The 5721-nt window shown below is 37.0% G+C and overlaps 1 long non-coding RNA gene across 1 annotated transcript; it reads left to right on the forward strand.

Moving 5' to 3' along the window:
• Nucleotides 1-4909: 4909 nt before the first annotated feature.
• Nucleotides 4910-5467, forward strand: LOC118565409. The gene is made up of 3 exons (XR_004932385.1): nucleotides 4910-5010; nucleotides 5099-5255; nucleotides 5349-5467. It is a non-coding gene; the product is annotated as an uncharacterized LOC118565409 (long non-coding RNA).
• Nucleotides 5468-5721: the final 254 nt, after the last annotated feature.

Below are 5721 nucleotides of genomic sequence, written 5' to 3' on the forward strand. Positions count from 1 at the left end.
CGTTTTAGCTTGGATGACTTGGTTGCGTAATTGTTTGGGTTTACTTATTTCCAAACTTCTAAGAACTTGCACTGATGCTATAGGATCGCATGCTAAGTCTGCTTCAGTGGATACAAAATCAGCAAACACATGAAAAGATGGATATTCTCCATCACTAGCCCTTCTTATTTTCATGGCTGTCCGGTTCCATCTTGTGGTCAACCAATCTGGAAGTTTTAGCAAGAGTTTCTGGATTTCCATACAATCATTGAGAATCTCCAGTTACCTTATGTGTAACATTGCAGCTTCACAATTCTTCAGGAAGTCAGCAAATTCTCTCAACTCACTTCCATCCTTGGAGTTTATTTTAGGCCAACTGTGAAGCTTGTCTCTGAAGCATTTTCCTATGGTGAATAGATCTCCAAAACGTTTTTCCAGCACTTTCCAAGCTGAGTCATATGCTTCATCTGTCCCCACTAGAAGAAAACCTTCAACTGCTTTCTTCGCGGGTCCACCAAGATATTTTCTGAGATAATAGAGTCTCTCATTCTTTGGAATGTTTTTCCTTTCTATCAGGGTTTCAAAGGACAACTGCCAATCTTTGAACTTTAAGGGGTCACCAGTGAACAATGCAGGTTCTGGAGTTGGAAGACGATTAGCGCTTATTGCTTCTGCTAGTATGCCAACTAGCTCATAATTTGACTGTTGTTGAGCTGCAGCAGAGGAAACCTGTGTGGCTTGAGGGATGAATGGTGGACTTGATGCATTAAGTGTTTGGCTTATGGTGGCCTTAGGTTGTTCAGCAGGACTTTGTTGGGCTTGGTTTATTACTGTAGGATTATGTGGCATAGATTCAACAATTTTAGCATTATGGAAATGGGTAATATTTAGAGCTGGAGAAGAACTGTGCGCTGTGACAGGGATTGCTTGGATTTCACTTTCTGCTTTAATGCTCTGTGATGAACTCTGACTTTCAGAAATACTTTCAGCTTCATCATAAACCTTTACTCGTGCCTTTGCGGCATTGAATTTTTTAACTTCTTCCAAGCGTTTAATCTTTCTTCGCTGCTCTTCCATTGCTTGCTGCCTTTCCAAATTCTCGCGTTCTAATTTTTGTAACTCAATCGTTTCCTTTTCTTGCTCTTCCATAACTGCTAATATTTCTTGAGATGCAGCTGTCTCCGCCTCTGCTTCAAATCTCTTGGTTGTTTGTGAACTACCTGAACTACCTTTAAAGCTTCTGGATTTTGACCTTGATGTCATACTTTCAGATCCTAAGCATGACCCAAAATCTGGCCACGGCTCTTCTTCGTCTTCTGCAGAGTCTCCTTGCAGTTGTTTCTCAGCTCTTCTGACAATAAATGCAGAAAGTGATGTACATGCATCTACTTTGCGCCTTGCGTCTGCACCAGGAGTGTGTATTTGCCGTATTTCTTCATAAATGGTTTGCATATATATGCAGGTGACGTTTACATTGTTAATCAGCTCCTTTAATTCACTGTCTGAAGCTTCTTTTCTTAATATGACTTTGCTCAGTCTTGCTTCATATCTCCATTTTTCAAAACCGACTGCATATCTGTGTTGAAGCATTTTAAGTTTCTCCTCTTGAAGCTCTTTACCCTTTTCGGTTAACGTTCTAACTCTTTCACTTCTTCGAACAGTCTGTGGTTCTGAGATTTGCTCAGAATCATTTTCCTCCACTTCAGTACTTGATAGAGCATAGAGTTCTTTATGATCTTTGTCAGTCATTTTATAAGTCTGGTTAAACGTCACTAAATGCTCTTTTTAAATTGCAAAATACTCCTTCAAATTTCTAACTTATGTGACTTGAATATTACTTTATACTGTAGCTGTAATGAGATTCACTCTTAATACAGATGTATTTCAACTTAAAGAAATTTGTTAACTTCCCACTTAGTTTGACCTCAAGATACATACACAACACTCTTTCCTTAACAACAACACATCACTTTGAAGTTCAGTAGAGAATAAGTAACCTTTTGACAAATGTGTTGTAGAAACTTATGTGGCTTTAAACTTCACCTAATCCACTCTTATTCTACTTTTAACACTGTCCTTAATTCATTTCCACCGAACTTCTGATGTACAAGGTTGTTGCTGCTGCGCTTGGTTTCTTGAAAACGGTGAGCTTGACAAATGGCGCCCTCTTGTGTTACACCACGGCACCGTCACTCACTGCAGCGGCCGTCCTCTTTAACGGTCCTAACCGGCGTTGGCTGGGCGAGTTACACTGTCACTCACTGCGGCTGCTGTCGTCTTAACGGTTTGTAACCGGCGCTGGCTGGAGGAGTTTTCACTGTTGCTCCAAAGTGACAACACTGGCACGGCTTCCTTCAAAACGGGCTCTTTAATAAACGCCGTGAAAACTACAAAAATAAAGACAAGCTTTAGAAATGGATACATTTACAGACAGTCAGGTGACACATACTGTAACAAAGTTACCTCGTGACCGCCTGCCACTTCGGAGGTCTTTAATAGATTAATTCTTCTTTGTCCACTCTAAATTAAATATTAAGTAATTAAAACACCATAACCAATAAATTTACAAAATATTACAAACATAAATACAAATACCTTTACAGCTACAGGAAATACGAGACTGCTACTCTTTCCCAGATTTCTGCTCCTTCTCTCATGCAAATCTCGCTACCTTTCTTATAAACGCAAATCTCGCGATAACTTTCAACAAATGGTTTCAAAAGAAATAAAATACAATAATTTTACATAAACCTTAAAATTTGAACTAAACAACTTAAAATACATAATCTGAAATAAACATACATTTTTCCAAGAAATAAATCATTTCACTGTCACTTACAGTGTATATGAAAGCTTTTCAGTAGTGTATATGAAAGGTAAAGCTTTTCACCAGTTTATATGAACAGTTCTCACTACTTTGTATGACAACATTTGAGTAAGGTTATATAAGAGGTAAATGTTTTCACTAGTTCATGTGAGAGCTTTTCACTAGTGTTTAGCAAGGTTTTCAGTAGGTTATATAAGAGGTAAATGTTTTCACTAGTGTATGTGAGCGCTTTTCACTAGTGTTTATGCACGGTTTTCACTATATTATATGGAAGAGTTTAATTTAACATGTGTATATGGAAGTTAATTTTGATTTATGTCTCTGGGGGCACCCCATAGAGCTCCATCTCTGCTCACGCGCTACTTTGCTCGCGCACAGCTGCTCAACACCAGCTGTGCGCTCTCTCGGCTGTTAAAGTCAATCACAGACTGTTTTTTTTTTCATCCAAACAGAGTATGGCTTACAAATACTGCATTCAGATGAATTAAATCAAAATGCTGCAGCCTTTGGCAGAAATTACTAAACATCACCGAGGGATTGAAGAAAAACAAATAAAAAGTGTAATATTTTAGCCTAAAAATATTTAGGCTAAAGTATTTAGACAAAAATATTAGAGTTATTAAGTGAGGTGTGAAAAGGAGACAAAATGTTTTTGTCTCATTTCTTTCCAGCTTCTGGGAGGTGATGGAAATGTTTATTCTGATCATAATCATCGAATGTCATCATTATTTAAAGAGCACTTTAACACAAGGTAAAACAAAGTGCCAAACATCAGAAATACATCAGATAAGAGATAACAACTAATAAAATGCTTATTTGTTAAAATGGCACTAGGTCTAAATTGTGTATAATTAGCCTAAAAAGTAGATTGGAATATGGAATATGTTGACGTCTGTTAAATTCAGGTTATCTTTTTTATTATTATTTCAGTTAATGTCTCCTGTTGACGTGAGTTCAGTTTGACATTGGCGTCTGTTTAGTTCAGTTTGTCTGCTGTTGAAAACAAGTGTTTATGAATTTGCTCTAATGACAGCTCAATTTTAAAACTAAGCCCTCTCTCCGTGATGTTTCAGTAAAAGTAGCATGTAAGATGGAAATATTTGGATGTATATTTTATGAATAGGCCTTTTTTATGAATTTTTTTTTACTTTGTTAAAAGAATGCTGATTATTCATTGAATCATTTGAATTTAAATATTTAAAATACTTTCACAGCAAAAATTATATGCGATTAATTTAGATTAATTAATTACAGAGTATGTAATTAATTAGATTAATTTTTTTAATCGATCGACAGCCCTAATATATATATATATATATATATATATATATATATATGTATATGTATATATATATATATATATATATATAGTATTATAGCAGGAAACTTGAAGATTCTCCTATTTGGGTGTGGCACATTTGTATGTCTTGGTGTGTAGAACTGTAAAGTCCTAGTCGACTCGCCCAATAAATCGGGCGAACCTCGCCTCTCGCCCCTTTACAGCTGGAAATAGACACCAGCATCCCTCGCGTGTCAGAAAATGGATGGATGGATGAATTGTTTACATTTTTTTCATTATTCATCAAGTACAATACTTTGTTTTCTTTATGTATGCAGATTTTAATTATTTCCTTTTATATTTCCAACCCCCATTACTGATGAGAAATAAATGGTTTCAAAAATTAAACGGTTATAATATCAGCCATCAGTTTTAATCACTATAGTTTGAGATTTCAGCTGATCAGACTGCTTTACCAACCACCACTATATTGTTTACACACAACTTCTTTTGACAATGACTTGTAGCCCTACTGTGAAGATCCTGTTGAATGGAATGCAGTAGACAATTTGTCTTGTCTATTATGTTTTGTGATAGGAGCATTACTATGATCCTCAAAGTGGACAGGGGTACCTGGCCTATCAATTGAAAACTACAGCGGAACACTGCAAGCAACTTCAGGAGAACCTCTGAGTCTGCTCATCAGGGTGGTCCGCAAACTCTGACGCAGACAGAAACATCTGAACAGCTGTTTGGGGATGAATGCAAAGAAGCGATTTCTATAATGAAGCATTCGTCAAACCCAGAAATCATCAAGGAGAAAATGAAGGCAACATTTCAACATAGACAGAAACTGCTGCATGATCTGGAGCAGTCATCAATGATCTTGGATCACTTCCCAAGATTCTTGGATGCACCAGGCTTAGTAAGAAACACAGATACTTTATTAACTAATTATTTGTGTTGAATTGCATTTTGATGGAGTTTTTCTTTTTCTGTATAAGATTGAGCAGGACTTCATTAGGCTCTTTGGGGAAGACATCTCTGCAAAGTTCATTGCAAGACGGCCTACATTCTACAAACCGAGGGTCATCACTGTCAGCAAAAACCTTCGACAGAGTTCTCATCTGGATGACCTTCTGTCCGCTCAGGAGGAATCAAGTGAATAGGGTAGGTGTTAATGTATAAACATTCTCAACAGTTTTCTCTGTACATGCATTTTTCAGGCCCTGATTGTAAAGGTGATGTGTGTTATTTGCTTAGAATGGGACAGAGACTTTGCAGCCATTCTCCTGCTGGTTCATCTCTTGCCTCCAACTGCAAAGGGGAAGAGACGGGGTAAAATCAGTTCACCTGTGGCAGCTGACCGTGTAGTCAAGTTCATGAAGGTAAGGTTTTAATATGACAATGTTTTGCTTCACTTACTATAAATCAGACTGTTGTTCAAAACTTTTATTTTGGGGTTTCTGGTTAAATTTGCTGACAAAATAGAGCTCGGCTGGTTTTGGGGAAATAACAATGGTATAAATGTTTAGGAATTGTGCGATCACAAGAAAATGGATGGCATAAATATCTAACTTTTTCATATATAGAGACATCAATGATGGTTCCTATTTCAGAAGTCATTCGGTATTTT

This window comes from Fundulus heteroclitus, chromosome 13 (genome assembly GCF_011125445.2).
Source record: "Fundulus heteroclitus isolate FHET01 chromosome 13, MU-UCD_Fhet_4.1, whole genome shotgun sequence".
Lineage (NCBI taxonomy): Eukaryota > Metazoa > Chordata > Actinopteri > Cyprinodontiformes > Fundulidae > Fundulus > Fundulus heteroclitus.